Genomic DNA, 20,189 nt, shown 5'->3' with positions numbered 1-20,189 from the left:
TCAGATCCCCACATAGGCAATGGCAGAAAAGCTCCAAGTGTGATATTACAAATATGTATTGTCATCAAAGACAGAAATATTTGCCTTGTCCACCCAGAAGTGCAATGAGTGTATGGGTCGATTGTATTTTCTTCTCTATGTATTATGTGCAGAACTTCCCTTCAACAAAAGAAGGGAGGAAAGAAAACTAACCCTGCATTGTAGGCTTCTGCTCTATTATAAGGAGAGGAAAAATACCCAAAGACAAAAACCAGCGAGAAATGGCATTTGACTTGCAAACCTTTAGGAGATGCGCATAAACAGAGGAGCTCAAAGGGAGGCAGAGAAACCAGGATGCCATGGTTGATTATGTCCTTCCAGCAACTGCAACTGTGCCTCAATTTGCAGGGAAATACGTTCCCCTTCATGGACCCTGTTCTGGGAACTGTAGAATGCTCCGGGCTGCAGCCCAGACAGGAAGGTGTCCAATATGTCTTTGAGTTCCATCTTGGGGATCTCATGTGATCTCTGGTGTGTTAGTGAGTGGGCAGGGCCCCTGCCTCCCAGCACTAACCTCAGTTGCATGAAGAGTCTGAGTCCATGGCAGATCTGGGCTCACAGGCTTCTCACCAACTCAGAGGCAGAAACAGATTCCACAAGCACCATGGAATGGCAGTGCTTTGTATCTACATTTATTAGTTTTTTAAAAATTATAAAATCTGGCTGGGTATAGTGGCTCATGGCTGTAATCCCAGTGCTTTGGGTGGCCGAGGTTGGCCCAGGAGTTGGAGACCAGCCTGGGCAACATGGCAAAACCCTGTCTCAACATGGCTAAATAAAAAAATTAGTCAGGCATGGTGGTACACACCTGTTGTCCCAGCTACTTGGGAGGCTGAGGTGGGAGGATCACGTAAGCTCAAGAGTCCAAGGTTACAGTGAGCTATGATTGTGTCACTGTACTCCAGCCTGGGCAACAGAGTGAAACTTTGACTCTTAAAAATAAAAATTATAAAATCTGTGTTTGTTTTACAAGAATTAGAAATTCTAAGCTATATAAAAAGGAAAATAAATATCACCATAATCCCACTGCCAGGGAGTGTCACGGGGTACTGGCACTGTTCCTCCAGCCCTGTGTCTGTATATGCCTATATGCCCATTTATACTCATGTTGGATATCAGCAAGCTTTCCCCAGCCTCTCACACTGCTGGAGAAGCTCAACCCTGTTCCATGCCCTCCAGAAGAGGTCTAAAGTCCTCCCCAAGGCTTCTGGAAATTCCATGGGGTCTTCAGTCCTCAGAATCACCCCTGCCCCCAAGCATGGATTTCTATAGCTAATTTCCTGGTGGTGTTCCATATTTCATGAACTTAGATGGAGAGTACATGTTTCCCTGGGTTTCTACCCTAAATCTCTACTCATACAGATCATTTATTGATGAGGTGGACTTCACTGAAAATTTTAGGAGGGGGTGGAGTTGAAGTTAGTTTGAAGCCACATTAGCTGCCAAAACGTCAGGCATCTTTGTGTCCTCCAGGCAGCCACCAGGCAGAGTATCTGTGACTTCTTCACCCTGGGAGGCCTCAGACTCACACCTCCAGGCTCTGGCTTCCCTCTTGGTTCCATGACCCTCCCCCAGCCCTCCCCACCGGCGGCCCCCAAAGCATCTCTTCTGTTGCTTGCACCCCTCCCCTATGGTCTTCCTTCTAATGCAAGGAAGTGGCTTATAAAGGACTTTGTTTAAATAAGGACCATTCTAATAGCAACTGTTACAATAACAAAAATCTTGAGATCATACTCTACATACATTATTTATTCGGCCTTTTTAAATTGAGCATTACATTTTTAGCACTTTCCCATATCATTAAATATTTAGCAGCACTGGATTTCATCAAATAGATGCACCATTATTCATTTGGCCATTCCACTATTTTTGCATTTTCTTTGCTTTGGGGAAATTTATAAAGCAGAAATTATTAGCTCGAGGAGTGTGAATAAGGTCCTAAGGTCCCATACTCATTGCCAGATTGTCCTCCAGAAAGGTTATGTCAATTCACACACTCCCCAGCTGTAAATGAGAGTGTCAAGTGACTTTATTCTTTAAACAGTTTGCTAATTTGACATCGGCTGTGGAAGAGACTATTTTAGGGCAGTAAAGTATCTGGTCAGAGTCACAGCCACAGAGACCCCAGGGCTGTGAGGGAGCTTTTGGCCTTGGGGGACTCCAGGGCCCTGGGGCAGTCGATAAACCTCCCAGGACCTCTGGTGCTGCTCCATAGCCTGGTTCCCACTGGCTCCAGTGCTCAAAGCAAATTCTTCCCCCAAGCCCTGCAACTTTCCCTGGGGTAGCTCTCATTCCACCTCTATCACCAGGAAGGGCCCCTTGGGTATGTGCCCCTCATCAACTACCCCTAGCTTGTCCTCAGCAGATGTGGGTGGTGGTGGGCAAACTGGCCTTCCTCCCTGCTCAGTGGGGAACTGGACTTCTGGACCCACCCAGACTCATTTCTCTCTCTGTCATTGTGTCAGAGGTGTTTGAACCAGAGGAACTCCATCTTAAATAGGAGCTGGGTAAAATGAAGCTGTGACCTCCTGGGCTACATTCCCAGATGGTTAAGGCATTCTAAGTCACAGGATTAGATAGGAGGTCGGCACACAAAGACCCTGCTGATAAAACAGGTTGCAGTAAAGAAGCCAGCTAAACCCCACCAAAACCAAGATGGCCAAGAGAGTGACCTCTGGTCGTCCTCACTGCTACACTCCCACCAGCGCCATGACAGTTTACCAATGCCATGACAATATCAGGAAGTTACCCTATATGGTCTAAAAAGGGGAGGCATGAATAATCCACCCCTTGTTTAGCATATTATCAAGAAAGAACCCTAAAAATGGGCAACCAGCAGCCCTCGGGGCTGCTCTGTCTATGGAGTAGCCATTCTTTTGTTCCTTTACTTTCTTAATAAACTTGCTTTCACTTTACAGACTTGCCCTGATTCCTTCTTGCATGTGATCCAAGAACCCTCTCTTGGGATCTGGATTGAGACCCCTTTCCTGTAACAGTTGGAGTTTGGAAGAGATGAAGAGCCTCCATTTCCCCATCCCCCCATCCCTCCAGCAGAGAATACAGGGTCTACTTTCCCCTTTCCTAAAGGCTACAGGAGCCCACAGCAGCAGAGCCTTAGGGTGCTGCTCTCTCTTTCCTTTTCTGAAATGAGAGCTGTCCAGGGAATCAGAGACATCCTTCCCCCTTCTCTCTGTTAGGATGCTGGTGAGTTCTGCTTTTCCCACTTTGTGAGCAAAGCACACATGTGCACACCCAGCAAGCCAGATCACTTCTAAACAAACTAAAAATACTGACTTATCTCAGAGGCCCGTGCTGAAGGAGCTTGTTTAGGGTATCGGATGGACCTTTACAAATAGAACATCCTTCCGTGTTACCTGCTGTTACACCCCATGGCTTCCTGCCCTGGAACAGAGCAAAGGATCTGGGGAGACTGAAGCAAGGGGCCATCAGGGTTTGGTGATACTGCGTCTGATTTGTCCTCTCCTCTAGACTCTAGACAACTCCAGGGCAGATCCTGGAGCCTCAGCCCCAGTCTGGGACCTGGCACATAGAAGGCACCCCACAAGGGTTGGTGGCTGGTGGGAACACAGCAAAATGGGAATTCCTGGGCTGGTACTGTGCAGGTGATTGAAGTCAGCTGCCTAGGGTTACAATATCCCATTTCCCAGTCTGGGTAGGAGAAACCCAGGTACATGTCCACACATGTCCACTCTGTTTGCCTCTCCCTCCCACCCGGAGTCCTTCCACAGTGTCCGCTCCTTGGGACGTCTGCTTCCCCAGCATAAGCCTCTGGGGCACTTGGCTGCAGAATGGAAGAAGATCAAGTGCTCTCCTGTTCCAGGTCAGGCACTTTGGATTTAACCTTGAGGCGGAGGCTCAGCTGCCCTGACAACCCGCAGCTCATTTCTACAGCAACACCTCCTGCAAAGGTAGCCCAGCACGTCCTTGGCCAGCAGCTTCCTGCGGTGATAAAAATAGCTGAGGCCCTGCAGCTGCTGAATGATGAATTCTGGAAGGAGATGATTGATTCTCACAGCTGAGTCTCGGGGTCAGCAAGCGTTGTGCAAGTGGAGATGCCAGGGTGAAGGATGGGGGTTCTGCTATAGATAGAGCTGTTGACAGAGTGATCCTGGGCTTCTCCCCACCTGAGGGGAACACAAACTGAGCTAATTAAAAGGAACTGCAAAGGCCTGTTGGAAATGATGCAGACGCGTGCATCCTTTACTTTCAGGCCATCTTTGACCTTTTTGGAATGTGCAGTCATTTCCCCTCCATCCTTCTGGCACAAGATTCAAAGTGCGGAGAGAGTGTTCATTTCCAGGGAAGGCAATGGGGTGGTAAAGCTAGAGGACTGCCTGCTTTCCCTAAAACAATGGTGAGGAACTGTCAGGGCTTATGAAACACCACAGGGACACCAATGTCAGGCAGCACCTAACAGCCTGGAATTAAAATCTGCTCCCCGCTTGCTCAGGCTGGAGGAGTGCTCCTGCTGGCCTTGCCAGGGGACTAGCCTGTGGTCTACCATGGCTGCACTCTGATTAATCACAGGGATCCAAGGTTAACTGTGCACATGAAGCTCCTGACCAGCACCAGAGTAGCTTGTAAGCCAGTGCCCATGTCAAAAGCCATTGCAATTGCACTGTGCACAAATAAACAGCTGGGCCTGTGACATTGCACAGCTGGACTGGATCTGGCAATTCATAGATATCGCCATATGCATTTCCTTTACAGTACATATTTTCTAGGCAATCTATCCCCCAGTGTTCTATAAAGTAATAAGAATAAGGTTTCAGAGAAAGCGAGAGAGAGAAAAGTCACTGGAGAATGGGGAAATTAAGAGGCAAATGAAAAAGGATATGTTTTCAGATGAGATTATTAAAAAGACGATGAGTTGATGAGGTGGCCAGATGAAGAGAAGATAATCCAGATGGCTGTTGCTCCCAAAGAGAAGGCTCTGTGTTGTAATCACAGCAGAGAAAAAGGGTGAAGGAGACCTACTGGCTTTCATGAAAGAGACAAAGGGGAGACCCTGCAGGGGAGTCTGGGTGAGGACCACAGGCTTGAAAGCAAAGTGGACCCTTCCTTTGTCTTTATTGGAACCATACGAAAGGCGAGCCCTGAATGCCTTCACTCCTTTCTCTCTGTCCTTTGCTCATTATCTGTTCCTCTGAATTATATCTTGGCGGCTCCAAACCCTTCCCCAGGTAGCTCCCGTCTCTCCTACCCGCTAAGGTATCCTGGAGTCACCTCTGCCTCCAACAGTGCCCTTGGGGATGCAGCATGTGTAACTGACTCCACATGCTCCGGTTATCCCTGACTGTAGAGTTCACACAGCAGCTATCTGTATGCCTCCTCATTACATAAAATTTAGAGTCAATTCAAAGGAGGGTAACAAGATGATGAGGGGTCTGGAAATGGAGTCAGATCAGCTTAGGAGAGGTAGGGGCTGATACTGTAACTAGTCTGGAAAAAAGAAGATTTCAGATAACCCTGCAGGTCATCTCCAGGTCTGTCCCTCATATTTGTGGGAGATAAATGCAGACCCTTCTTTTCCAAACCCCCACTCTGTCCTACTGCAAGAGGTGTTGCACACATGTACGTGTGTGGACAACCCAGGCTACACATCCAAGCTGCATCTCCACACCCCACCAGACAACGGCCACTTGGCCACTGCTGGAACCTGGGGAGTGCACATCAGGAATGCAGGCCATCTTTCAGAGGACACACCCAGGAAGAAGCCACAGGCTGGGGTCATTGGGCAGGGAACCCCCAGGCTTGTTACCTGCAGCAAGTCCTAGAAGAAGGCCTTGCTGGGTCCAGGCGGGCCCGTCTCCACGGTCCCACTAACTTGTCTTGCTCATGGAAAGTGGTATGGCCCAGGAAGGGCTAGAATGGAGCTCCCAAAATGTGGGGTCTATGGAAGAGACCCCTTGCCAGGATCTAAGTCTGGCGCTGAGTATGACCAACTCAAGCTGTCCAAACTGGATCCCAAATCTGCTCCTTCCTCTACATTCTGCCTCATGAAAGCTTTCATTGTCTCCTGCAGGGGAACCCCGACAGCCTGGCCTTAACCCCTCACTTCTCCTCTTTCTCCATCTCTAATGCAGCATTCAGTCCTGCTGACTCCAACTCCTTCAGGCCTCTAGAATCTTCCTTCTTTCCCAGCCCCTGGCTATGCCCAGTGACAGTTCTCACTTTGTGCTGGGACTGATTGCCTGGCCTCCTGAGTTGAACTCTTTTCCTCCAGTCTCCACACTGCCAGTCCAGCAATCTCTCCCTGGGGTAAATATGTCCTTACCACCCCCTGTCCAACCTAAAGCTCTTCAGGGGCTCCCTATGCCAATGGGATCGAACCCAAGCTCCTGAGCCCAGCACACAAATCTTTCCATAGCCTGACCGCTGCCCCTGGCCTCTGACTCTCAAACCTTGGACAGTTAATGCAACAAACATACCATTTCCTGCCTCTTTGCTCACACTGCTCCCTCTCCCTCAAGGGCCTTTTCTGTCCTGTCTGCTTGGTCGATGTGAACTCACTTTCTCCTGCATGGAAATCTTTCCAATGCCCCCTCCTCTTCCTTTCCTCCCCAGGTAAAATTGATTATTTGTAAGATGAACTGAAGTCTACATCATAGCAAATAAAATAAAATATTTTCTAGCATTTAATTATTCACAAATCTGTTTTTTTTTTTTCCACCGGACCATAGTCTCTCTAAGGCGGGGTCACATTGTTCTTGGCAACCCTGTGCCTGACACAGAAACACGTGGTGAACTGAAATGGAAAGTGTGTATCTGATCAATGCTGGTTGCCACAGACCTAATCCTATGTTGATGAGCACATGTCATTTTTTGTTCTCACAAGGTGTTATATATGGTAACACTTTCTAAACAATGGACAGAAACTGATCACAAGTTCTAGGCATGCATGCAAGACAGGGAGTCCATAAAAGGTGCTCAGCCTTGCTGAGAACCCCTGGTATCGCCAGCAGCTGGAAAAGCACCCAGAGCCTGCAGCAGTTCCAGGCCTGTGGACTTTGTATCTCAGGTGCCAGGGTTATCTCAGGATGAAAGTCAGGCCAGTTCCTCCAGCCACTTGGCTCTGCATCCCCTTCTCCAACAGGAGGGGCCAGCAGGGACTTCTGGTTTACCTTTGGAAGGGAGGGAGACGGGAGAGGCCAGGCAGGTATGAAACCTACTCAGGTGTTCAGGGCCCAATAGGAAGCTCGTCTACTTGTGACTGAATAAATGGGCAAGGATGCACACAGGATGCGACGCAGCCCTGCCCTGGAAGGCTTATACTCAGTGTGGAGGCCAGGGCAGCAAACCAATGGGATGAATATGAAAGACCTGCCAAGGGAGAGGCAAAAGCCAAAGGATGGGCACACCTGGGCACAGACTTTCACCCACTTCCTCCCCGAGACCGTGTGCTCTCCTCCCCTTACACAGGGGTCCCTGTCCCCCTTGTTCCCTTATCTTCTGTCTGCACAAACTGCCCGCTCTGCCTGGACCACTCTTCCCGCTGTACCACGCACAGCCTGTTCCTTTCCATCTTCAGTGTCCGCTGAAATGTCCTTTCCTCAGAGGCTTCTTCTGTCACCCCCTTTATAGCAGCTTCTGTACCTTAAACCGCATTATTTGCTCTCAGCTTCTTGTTTATTTCCTTGAAAACATGAATTGAACGAACCGTCTTATTTATCATGTGTGTTGTGTCTCTAATCCACCGGCTCAGTGAGGGCAGAGGCTGCATCCATCTTGTGTTCTCCTGTGTTGACAGCATCCAGGACATAGTAGGGGCTTAATAATTGTTTACTAAACAAATGAAGGAAAGAAGTGCTCTTGTTGGTTCTCTGGTAAGTGGTGATGAGAGATGTCATGGGAGGTACAGAAGTCAGGATGTTCAAGGAGGGCCTAGTAGCATTGTCAAGTGTTTGCCAGTTGGAAGAGGCATTGCAGGTGTGTGAGCAGGGATGTGATTCTGAGGGTGATGAGGGGAAGGGTGGGGATACATGTAGGCCACCTGGGGAGGTAAAAGGGGGCAACCGTTGTCCCTTTTTTGGGGGGATGGAGGTAAAAGGGGGAAGCCATTGTCCCTTTTTTGGGGGATGGCCCCTCTCCTTGATGGATGGGACAATGAGGTAAACTATTAAAGGTCCATGTGGACACATCTACCCCTGGGGCACACCCATCCAGGCTAAACAAAATCAGCACAAGCTGAACAATTAGAACTCAGAGAGTTACCTGTGGGGCTTAACAAGGACAGCAAGGACACTCAGGTGACCTCAGATGATTCCGAAACCTGGGAAAAAGACTCCACAAGCCCAGGCCATATGATCATGAGATGCATCTCCTGACTGCCTCTGACTGTTCACAAAAAGCTGGCCAAGGACATTCCAGCTATGCTAGGCCACCAGGCCAAGTTCCCAGGGACAGCAATCCACCGCCGCTCTCCCCCCATCACACCCAAGGGAAGTACATAAAGTAGGCCTGCATCCATGGCCTGGCAGACACCTGCCCCTGGCCCTCTGGGACAGTGCACTGTGTCAGCTGCCAGCAAAACAACAAGCACCTTTGCAATGGGCCAGTGGGCAGGGCTGCCATTGGCAGAGTCCTGGTGATTTATGACACCCAGGCTCAGTGCACCATCCGGGAGTTTCCAGGTAGAATCTCCAGCTTCACCGGGCAAGGGTTCTCCCTTCCAGTGATTTATGGAGCCAGAATGAGCCAGTTGTTTTTTTCCCTTCCCCTCCATCTCCCTCCTTCTCCAGGACAATTGGGTTTCACATTGCTGTGGGCACTCTGGTCTGCAATAACAAGACAAAGAGGTTCCACTTGTCCCTCTGCCCCCTGCACCTGCTGTCAGGGATGATGGTTATCGGTCAGCAGCCACCTCCATTTCACTGGCACTTTTAGCTCTTTATGTGGTGCCTGGGTCACAGCACCAGCCGCAGGGCTCTCTCGATGGCTTTGCTGGCTTCCCAGATATACTGCTCATCTAGAATAGACCTGACTCCAAACTACAAGGTCAAACGTTCTTCTCCTGACCTACCTTCCCTCCTTCCTTCTTTCCTTCCTTCCTTCCTTCCTTTCCTTCCTTCCTTCCTTCCTTCCTTCCTTCCTTCCTTCCTCCCTTCCTTCCTTCCTTCCTTCCTTCCTTCCTTCCTTCCTTCCTTCCTTCCTTCCTTCCTTCCCTCCCTCCCTCCTTCCTTCCTTCCATCCAAATAATTCATATATCTTGATTTCTTGGCATGAGACTCCAGGGGGCTGGGGCTGCCTTCCATAGCCAGAGAACAGTCACAAAGCAGCTGGTGCCCTGAGCCTGCTTTGCTTGTGTTGCACAATGAAGGGGCTTGAGCTTTTTCAAAGTCATGTCTTTGTTCCAAGCGGTCAAAAATGAAAGAAGATGATTGTCCATCTCTCTGTTATTCTCAGGTCCCTTTGCATTGCGCTGATGCTACATCAGGACAGTGGTGTCCTCAGGGTCTGAGGGTAGCAGAGGCACAGCCAAGACAGGGTGGGCGGGAGACTGAGAAATGCCTCCCAGACTCACCAGTTTTGGGAGTCAGAGGTCCTCAGCAAAGAGCCTTCACTCACTTACACCCCCAAGAAGCACTTGGGAATTTACCAGGAGAGGCTGCTTTCTATGGAAAATCACGGACAAAATGCAACAACCAATCACTCTTTGAACTCCAGTCCTTTTTCCTCTGTCATGCATGGGGAAGGGGGAAAAGTGAGCAGTCAGTCCGGCACCAAGCCCACCTGCCCTCACCCACAGCAGCCCCTCCGCAACCCGCTCAACAGAACTGATGTAAGCCAGGCTGATTGTCTCAGCTCCAAATGTGGCAGCCAGCAGTGGGAGGACATGTCAGGTCTCTGGGATGCCAGGGCTGCTTCTCCAAGGTTACCAGGCTGCTGCACGTGGCTTCATCTTTCTGTTCTCTGGCGGCCTTCATGGCCTTCTCTAGCCTGCCTGTGCACAAGACTGTGCTGGAGACTATGGGATGTGTTGGGGCCCTGTTGGGTGTGGGCGAAGCACTGTTTAGCAGCGGCCCCTGCTCTCGGGGCGATGGCATACTGTGGGTGATTAGTAATATATGCTAGCATTTTGGGACACTTACTCTCTGCCAGGCACTGTGCTAAGTACTTTATTTATATCTTCTCATTGAACCCTCTCAACAACCTGTCAGGAGCACATTATTGCCTCGTTTTTGCAGATGAAGAAACTGAGCTTTAGGAAGATTAGATAATTATCCAAGATCATATATTAGTAACAGGGAGAGCCAAGAATTGGACACATGATTTCAATTCTCGTGTGCTTAGTAAGTTGTACAGCCTTCTTCTATGAGGGTTATTGGGAATTCAGATATTTAAGGAGCACTAGGTAAATTAGTCAAAATTCCAAACAACAGTTAAATCCAGCCTGTTTAGACAAAGCTTTTTCCAGAATATGGGCTGGGACAAGGCAGGAACACACCAAACCCTTTGATTCCTCGGGTGAGTCTAAGGCAGCCACCAGCTGCAAATGGTTGCCTCTGCTCCTGAGAGGCTCAGAACACACCTCTTAGCCTCACCTGGATTTATGTGGCTGGGATGAGGCCTTGACAGCAGAATCCAAAGACATAGACATCTTTGAGGAGCCTCTATTCTGCCTATCATGCATAGGTTTCCTTATTAGTCTACATGATAGCCACATGAGGTATGTATTCTGATATGGCTTGGCTCTGTGTCTCCACCCCAGTCTCATCTTGAACTGTAATCCCCACACGTCGAGGGAGAGAGGTAACTGGATCATGAGGGCAGTTTCCCCCATGCTGTTCTTGTGATAGTGATTGAGTTCTCTCAAGGTCTGATGGTTTTATAAGTGTTTCTGAGTTCCTCTTTTGTTCTCTCTCCTGCCTCCTTGTGAAGAAGGTGACTGCTTCCCCTTCCACCATAACTATAACTTTCCTGAGGCTTTCCCCGCCATACAGAACTGTGAGTCAATTAAACCTCTTTTCTTTATAAATTACCCAGTCTCAGGGAAGCTGTTCGCAGCAGTGCAAAAACAGATGAATACATATTCTTATTATTCCCATTTTGCAGATAAGAAAAGTGAGGCTCAGCTACTCGAGGGTGAGGGGGCTGAGGTGGGAGAATCACCTGAGCCTGAGAGGTCAAAGCTGCAGTGAGTCATGATTGTGCCACTGCACTCCAGCCTGGATGACAGAGTGAGACCCTGTCTCAAAGAAAAAAAGAGAGAGAAAGAAAGAAAGATGGAAAGAACGAAAAAGAAAGAAGAAAGAAAGGAGAAAGAAAAGAAAAAATAAAGAGTAAGAAGAAAGAAAAAGAAAGAAAGAAAAATAAAGAAAGAAAGAGAAAGAAAGAAAGAAAAAAGAAAATAAATAAAAAGAAAAAGAAAAGTGAGCCTTTCTGAATTTCTGAATTTGCATGACTTGTCTAAGGTCACACTGCTAGTAAGTGTCAGGGCCAGGGTTTAAACACAGATGGTTTGACTCTGGTATCATTTACTGCTCTATTATATTTTCCATGAGATATACACTACATAACCCTTCTGTATCTTATTCTTTAACCTCATAACATATTTTGATCATGTTCCTATATGAATAAATATCTGTCTACATTATCTTAATGGCTGCACCAATAATGGGGTAAGGATACAAAGGGTGGAGTCCAAATTCTTCTGCTTAATACTCACATGATCTTATTGCTTTATGCCTTTGTAAAATAAAAACAATAGTAATAATACCCATCACACAGTGTTGAGAGATTTAATGTACATAAATACAATTTGTAAATCAAAACATTCTGTGTAAGTGTAAGTCATGGTGGTCACTGTTATTACTAACTAAATATAAATTTCAGGAACAGGAGAATCCCCACCGGTAGGGGTATTGCAGGTAATGGATCCACTGTTACATGGATGTGCTTACCTTCTGGAAATTCACCGTCATTTGTGCCTTTATTTTATATGTTATACTTTAATGTAAAGTTTACATTTAAAAACCCGTTCATGGATGGCTCCTCCTTTCCCATGGAATTCAGTACGTACCAGTTTCTGACTCTGGCACTCAGAGACCTCCACAATATGACCATCCCTACCTTCTCAACCTAAACACCCCAGCCCAACCCCACCAGGAGGTGAGCCATTCTTTTCGCCCATCCTCCCCTTCCCTGCTTCCATGTCCTCCCCGCTGCTACTCTTCTCGATATCACCTTCTCTGTGTGTTCTTCCTTCCTCTTGGCTCAGCCCTGTCTCTGAGAGCCTTTTTTCCTTAAGTTCCCATGCTGGGCCCTACTCATCAGAGGCATTCTGCCAACACATACTGCCTGGATGGGACCTGCCAGGGTCACAAGGCAAGGCCTGCAGTTCTGGAAGCTCTCCTTCATGGTTTCCTCTTTCATAGAGGACACTGACTTCACAGAGTTTTGACCTGGGATGGTAAATGTTTGAACACATTTCCGACCTGATTTGAGAAAAGCCTCACAGCTTGAAATGGAGCCACCACTATTTTTGCCCTGCCTAGAAGTCCTCTGTGTTTTCTTCTCAGCTAAAGTATAAGTTCCGGGGGGCAGGGGTCATGAGCTGTGTGTGTTTGCATCCACTTCCCACTGACCCCCACCATGGGCACGCACGTGGTGTGGATGGAGTCAACACTCCATGGATCATGGCACGATGGTTACTGGTTGGGATGGGTTGCAGCATATTGCTAAGAAACACACCGCTACCTGCTCTACTCGCCATCTCTCTAGGGCTCTTTTACACTCAGAAAGACACCTGGCCATTGTTTTCAGTCCTTGAGCCAAATAAAATAAAGCTGCAGACTATTGCTAAGGCTGCAAGGCTCTGATGTGGCCAGGGGCTCAGAACTAACTCATCGGAAGCCCTCCTGCTAGGGAATTGAGAGATAATGGAACATGTTAGACCAGGGGTTGTCAGGCTTTTTCTGTAAAGGGCCAGATAGTAAATATCTCAGGCTTTGCAGGCCATGTGATCTCCATCACAATGACTCAACTCTGCTGCTATAGTGTGAGGGCAGCCACAAACATGACATAATCAGAGTGTGACTGTGCTCCAATAAAACTTTATTTATGAGCACTGAAATTTGAATTTTGTGTGATTTTAATATTACAAGATAATCTTTTGACTTCTGTAACCATTCAAAGCTATAAAACCCTTTCTTAGCTAGTGTGCTGCAGTTTGCCAACTTCTGGGTTAGATCACCAAAGGGAACATTTTATTCCCATTCATGGAAGGGCTTCTCAGACAACTTGCCTCAGAGTCACTGAGAGGTGAGGTCAGGGTGGCGGAGAATGCCTGCTAAAAGTGCGGGTTTCTGGTCCCAACACTGTAACTATTGAACCAGATTACCAGAAGAACAGCCCAGGAAACTGCCATCTTAGCAGACTCTCCTAGGTGACTGTGATGCCCACTAAGTGTGGAGAATCATTTTAGCTGAAAAGAAATCAAAAGCTTCTTAGAAAAGCTTTTTAATTTTGGTAGAAAAATGAAGCCAGTTGGGCTTGGTGGTGTGTGCCTGTAGTCCCAGCTACTTGGGCAGCTGAGGTGGGAGGACTGCTTGACCCCAGAAAATCAAGGCTGCAGTGAGCCATGATCATGCCACTGCACTCCAGTCTGGGTGACAGAGCCAGACCCTGTCTCAAAACAAAAGCAACAGCAACAAAAATGAAAGAAGGAAAAATCAGGCCAACCAACAAGACAAGTGCTTCCTACTCAAGCAGGCTCTTTTAGGATACTTCTGAGGGCACGTTGGGTTCTCCCATTTGTAAGTTGTTTTAGTGTTCCTCAGACTGAGAATGCTGTGTTTCCAAAGAGAATGAGCAGAGGGCAACCCAAGCCTTTCTGGGGGACATGCTGTCTCCCCCAGAAGAAAACGGAGTTCTCCCACCAAGAACTTTATCCTTGCTTGGCCAAAACCTCTCCTCCAAGAGAAAGAGGGGGAGACTCATTGCTGTGGGGATGGGGGAAGGGGAAACATCTGACACTGTTCCAGGAGCCACTTCTAGCAGGGGCTCCTCTGCCCTCCATGTCTGCCATTCACCCATCACTTGTTGGCATTGGGTGGGGGGAGTCACCCCCTGTAACCTACTTTCCAAGGCTTGATGATTTTCTGTCTCCCATCAAAATGGGCAGGAAGGATGTGTGTGCTCAGAGAGGGGCAACTGTGTGTATTCATGTGTGTTAGAAGTGGGAGTCTACTGAGTGAAATGTCTGTAACTAAGTGGGTATAAAAGCTATGCATCCCTGCTCTCAGGGAGGTAACACACTGGGAGTGCAGACCCCATGGAGACGGGTATGTATGGAAAGGCAGGGCTGTGAAGAGCACAGATGCTTTTCTTTTCCTTTTTTTTTTTAAGCCAGATTTTATCTGTATTTAAAAACAATGCTCAGGGGACTTAAAAGTTCCAAAGACCTGAAGATATCAAGTTTCAATGTACAGCTACAACAAGGTGCTGGCAATCAGCGACTGAGTCACAGAAGGCTCTGTAGTGCCTTGGGGACTTTCGCTCCTTTGTATCACTCCTAGTCTTCGCCTCGTGGTTTTCTGTAATTTCTTGTTGACTATAACTTTATATAGGGCTGTCACTCCAGTAAGGACAACAAAAAAAGCACCTATGGCTATCATTTTTAATCCGCTAGAGAAAACCACAGAGTCAGAGGGGTTGTGTACAACAACAATGATTTCCAGAATCACAGTCAATAACCCTAAGCAGGTGACAAGCAGACATTCAGAGCAAGACAAACATCAGAATGGTAGTCCCATCTGTGGATAAGCTTGGTCAGGTTGGTACGTGATTTTTTGCTGGCTTGGCAGGCAGCTTTTTAGTCAAAAGAAGGTCAGGAATAGTTTCCCTGTCTATTGCTCATTCTAAATGTCCTTACCATTTTTCTCCCTTGCTAGAAGAACTCTGGTTTTATTCTGGTATCCAGCCTTAAGGAAGGTGACTTTGTCACAGTAATATGCAGGTAAATGTTTGCCAACTGACTTTTCAAGAGAAAAAGCCTTGCTATGTAGTGTTTGCCAATTCCTGTGGTGTAAATAGTCCCATCATGCCCAATTTCAAGCTACCAACATGAAATCACTAAATGCAAGGCTGGGAGGAGATGTGCACTATCAGCTTGCATGAGCTGGTGGGAGCTGACTTCAATCCAACACTGCCCCATTGCCACTCAGAGGTAATAGTCAATCATGGTGATCCCATCTGTATTAGTCTATTTTCATGCTGTTGATAAAGATGTACCCAAGACTGGGCAATTTACAAAGGAAAGAGATATAATTGAACTTACAGTTCCACATGGCTGGGGAAGCCTCACAATCATGGCAGAAGGCAAAGGAGAGCAAGTCACGTGTTACATGGGTGGCAGTAGGCGAAGAGAGAGATTGTGCAGAGGAACTCCTCTTTACAAACCATCAGGTCTCATGAGACTTATTCACTGTCATGAGAACAGCACAGGAAAGACTTGCCCCCATGACTCAATTACCTCCCACCAGGTCCCTCCCACAATACATGGGAAATCAAGTTGAGATTTGGGTGGGAACACAGCCAAACCATATCATTCTGCCGCTGGCCCCTCCCAAATCTCATGTCCTCACATTTCAAAACCAATCATGCCTTCCCAACAGTCCCCCAAAGTCTTAACTCATTTCAGCATTAGCTGAAAAGTGTGAAGTCTAAAGTCTCATCTGAGACAAAGCAAGTCCCTACCACCTATGAGCCTATAAAATCAAAGCAGGTTAGTTACTTCCTAGATACAGTGGTGGTACAGGCCTTGGGTAAATACAACCATTCCAAATGGGAGAAATTGGCCAAAACAAAGGGGCTACAGGCCCCATGCAAGTCTGAAATCTAGCAGGGCTGTCAAATCCTAAAGCTCCAAAACAATCTCCTTTGACTTCATGTCTCACAACCAGGTCATTCTGATGCCAGAGGTGGGTTCCCATGGTCTTGGGCAGCTCTGCCCCTGTGGCTTTGCAGGGTACAGCCTGCCTCCTGGCTGCTTTTATGGGCTGGCATTGAGTGCCTGCAGCTTTTTCAGGCACATGATGCAAGCTGTCAGTGGCTCTACCATTCTGGGGTCTGAAGGACCTAGTGGAGCTTCATGGCTCCACTAGGCAGTGCCCCAGTAGGAACTCTGTGTTGGGGCTCTGACACCACATTTCACTTTCGCAGCGCCCTAGCAGAGGTTCTCCACAAGGACTCCACCCCTGCAGCAAACTTCTGCCTGGACATCCAGGCATTTCCATACATCTTCTGAAATGTAGGCGGAGGTTCCCAAATCTCAGTTCTTGACTTCTGTGTACTTGCAGGCTCAACACCGTGTGGAAACTGCCAAGGCTTGAGGCTTGCACCCTCTGAAGCCATGGCCCAAGCTCTACACTGATCCCTTTCACCCACAGCTGGAGTGGTTGGGATGTAGGGTGCCAAGACCCTAGGCTGCACACAGCATGGGGACCCTGGGCCCAATCCATGAAACCACTTTTTCCTCCTAGGCCTCTGGGCCTGTGATGGGAGGGGCTGCCATGAAAACCTCTGACATGCCCTGGAGACATATTTCCCATTGTCTTGGGGATTAACATTTGGCTCCTTGCTACTTATGCAACTTTCTGCAATCAGCTTGAGTTTCTTCTCAGAAAATGGGTTTTTCTTTTCTACTGCATTGTCAGACTGCAAATTTTCTGAACTTTTATGCTCTGTTTCTCTTATAAAACCAAATGCTTTTAATAGCACTGAAGTCAACTCTTGAATGCTGTGCTGCTTAGAAATTTCTTCCACCAGATACCCTAAATCATCACTCTCAAGTTCAAAGTTCCACAAATCTCTAGGGCAGGGGCAAAATGCTGCCAGTCTCTTTGCTAAAACATAACAAGAATCACCTTTGCTGCAGTTCCCAATAAGTTCCTTATCTCCATCTGAGACCACCTCAGCCTGGATCTTATTGTTCATATCACGATCAACATTTTTCTCAAAGCCATTCATCAAGTCTCTAGGAAGTTCCAAACTGTCCCACATTTTCCTGTCTTCTTCTAAGCCCTCCAAATTGTTCCAACCTCTGCTTGTTACTCAATTTCAAAGGTGTTTCCACATTTTTGGTATCTTTTCAGCAACACTCCACTCTCAGCACCAGTTTACTGTATTAGTTCATTTTCACACTACTGATAAAGACATACCCGAGACTGGGCAATTTACAAAGGAAAGAAGTTTAATTGGATTTACAGTTCCACGTGGCTGAGGAAGCCTCATAATCATAGCATAAGGCAAGGCAAGTCATGTCTTACATGGATGGCAGCAGGCAAAGAGAGAGATTTCAAAACCATCAGATCTCATGAAGCTTACTCACTATCATAAGAAAAGCACAGGAAAGACTTGGCCCCATAATTCAATTACCTTCCACTGTGTCCTTCCCACAACACATGGGAATTCAAGATGAGATTTGGGTGGGGACACACCCAAACCATATCACAGTCTCACTGCCAGTCATTGGCCTATGAGCAGAAAATATTCTGGACTGGGACCACAACTGACCACATCATGAAGTACAGCACAGAGATAGGGAAAGGACCAGAGGCCTTCAGGATATGCTCAAGCTGCTGAAATAACCAGGTCTCACAGCACTTTATATTAGGACTTCTGGTAATATGTATTCAGAAAAATTCCAGATTGTTCAAGCTGGGGGAGTTAAGGTTTCTGTTACTTGCAGCAGAAAGCTTCCTGACGGGGATACCTTCTCTGCACTGATCACTCAGAAAGGAAGATGCAAGCGTGTGTGAGTTATTACCCTACCATTAGCACCTCACCATGGCCAGGTACAGAGGGGCGCTCCAAGGACTCAGAGGCAATGGCTCAACAAGTCAGCCCCCCGTGGCTCATTATCTTTCCCCTGTAGACTCTCCAAAGCCCATTTACCCTGTGAAATGCCACCATTTTCTTTGTCACCTGTCTCGCTCCAGCACTGCCAGCACAAGTGATGCAGGGTATTATCAGGGCTTCAGCAACAGCGTGTGTGGCTGGAGTTTAAATGAATTTCATCAGCATGATTAAATACTTATTACATGAGTCAAACATACGGGCTTCATTAAGCTAGTGAACTCCCAGGAACCTCCTCTTCTGTTTATACAACCCATCTGGACTCTCAGATTACTTTAAAGAAATGGGATAAATGGAGTTCGATATGACAGCCAGCTCATCTTTCAGCGTTGTACTCTCAGAGGAAACTCATCTTCCATTGCTAACTCTGGCCTCCCTACAATTGGGTGCAGAGGTTTTTTTCCATCTGCTTCTGGCCTCCGTGAAAGCCTGACATGATGCTGAAATTGAGACTTTAAGAGTAACTTGCCAGGACATGACAGACATACTTTTCTCATTGAAGCATGGAACATTGTCTAAAGTCATTTGCAAGCACAAACCTTGGGCTTTTACGAGGAGGCACACCTTGAAAGCAAAATAAAGGGCAAGGTTTAATTAACTTACTGGGCCCTCTGTTAGTCGTTATTAGAAGCTCTTTATCAAATTAAAGGCCTGCTGGGAAGCCAGCTGAGTGCCGAGAAGCAGTGACATGCGTTAAGTGCCAAAGTGGGTTTTAATTGGCTGTTTAAATGAAGGAAAGCTCCCTGCAGTGTGACAGACACACATCGTGGGGTGTGTGCCAACACACACACACACACACACACACACACACACACACGGAGCTCTAAGCAGTCTGGAAATCACAGGAACCACATTTTTGGAAAGCTGACATCCCTGAAGCATGACCACAGCCTACCAGGAAGGGAGCTCTAAAGCATTTGGCATTCCAGGCTCAATAAACACCATAGTTATTATTTCTGATAATAATAAATAACAGAGATGTAGCAGTAAGACCTTTGAATGCTGCCAAATTTACACTGTACATAGTCCAGCTGAATTGCCAAGGTCTCTTACTCCTGGATTGAGCCCGGGATTTTGTTTTGTCTTTTGTATCATCAAGCTACTAACATGTAAAATGGGGACATGAATACCTACCCTATGAGAATGTTATAAGAGATTTACACAAAGCTCCTAGCAGCTCCCACCATGTACTGAAGGCCCAGTGAATGGTAGTTATTTTGACGAAGGCATTTCTACTGTGCTCTTTAAAAAATTATTGGAGAGTATTTATTCCTCATAGCCCTAGTTATGGTAGGAGGCACTGCTGGGTGGCTAAGAGTACAATCTTTGGAGTCAGATTGATATGGACTTGTGTGCTGGTTCCACCATATCAGGGGGCCTTTCTGAGCCTCAGGCACCTTTTCTATAAAATGGGATACATTCTACAAAATAGGATATAACATACCTACTTCATAAAATGGTGGAAAAATTACACAACCTTGCCTGAAAAAGACCTTAGCACAATGTATGTGCATAGTAGGTGTGACCGTCAATATGCTTCCTAGGGGAATGAGTGTGTTCCCTGTTGAGAGACAGAGACATGAAATTACAGAGTGGCTGTGGGACAGACCCCAAGGACACTGCACCTTTTCACATAGGCTGCGAGCAAAAGCTCATTGAGTCAATCATTGGTGGAGGTGATGGGGTGGAATCTTAACGGAAGGCGGCAAGGACAGGGTTTTTAGGGATTGGGGACACATTCAGGACACACAGGAGAGTTCGCAGTCAGTCTTTTGCAGGTGATCACCCCTTCAGAAAGCTGGGGCTTCCCCATCATCTGAATATCAACATATTTGACGCAAAATAACTCCATGATACAGCTGGGACAAGAGGCCAGGCCTCCAGTTTCCAGTCTACAGCTTATTTTACTGAGAAAGTTTCTTGTCAGGGTGAGATTTTCAACTGGCGGGGGAAACATTCCAAAACCACTGTTTTTTAATTTCAAAGGCGAGGTTGTTGTTTTTTTTTTTTTTTAATTAAAGAATTGTATTGGTACTCTGAGCTTGTTATTTTAAAAGAAGCTGTCAATTGAAGTTTTTATTAAATGATCAATATCACTCAGGTTTCTTTACAAAGATGATGTGCAGCAGCCGCTGCAACTTTTGGCTTCTTGTCAGCATTATAATTTGGCGTAAAGTTATGGGGAGGTGACAGAGAGGCAGGGGAAGGAGTCATGTGACAAGAGAGGGTGGTGAGATCTTTTGAAGAAGTTAGAAACAGTAAAGAACCTC

At 47.0% G+C, this 20,189-nt stretch overlaps 1 protein-coding gene across 1 annotated transcript in view; it reads right to left on the bottom strand.

Annotated features, from left to right (window-relative positions):
* Positions 1–19,531, bottom strand: part of DHRS7 (dehydrogenase/reductase 7) — a 977,513-nt gene extending 957,982 nt beyond the window's left edge. The window contains exon 1 of the mRNA XM_050797811.1: positions 19,528–19,531. The gene's annotated coding sequence lies outside the window, so the exon portion shown is untranslated. The remainder of the gene's footprint in view (positions 1–19,527) is intronic.
* Positions 19,532–20,189: the final 658 nt, after the last annotated feature.

This window comes from Macaca thibetana, chromosome 7, assembly GCF_024542745.1.
Source record: "Macaca thibetana thibetana isolate TM-01 chromosome 7, ASM2454274v1, whole genome shotgun sequence".
In the NCBI taxonomy this organism is placed as follows: domain Eukaryota; kingdom Metazoa; phylum Chordata; class Mammalia; order Primates; family Cercopithecidae; genus Macaca; species Macaca thibetana.
This window is presented reverse-complemented; position numbering and strand designations above follow the sequence as displayed.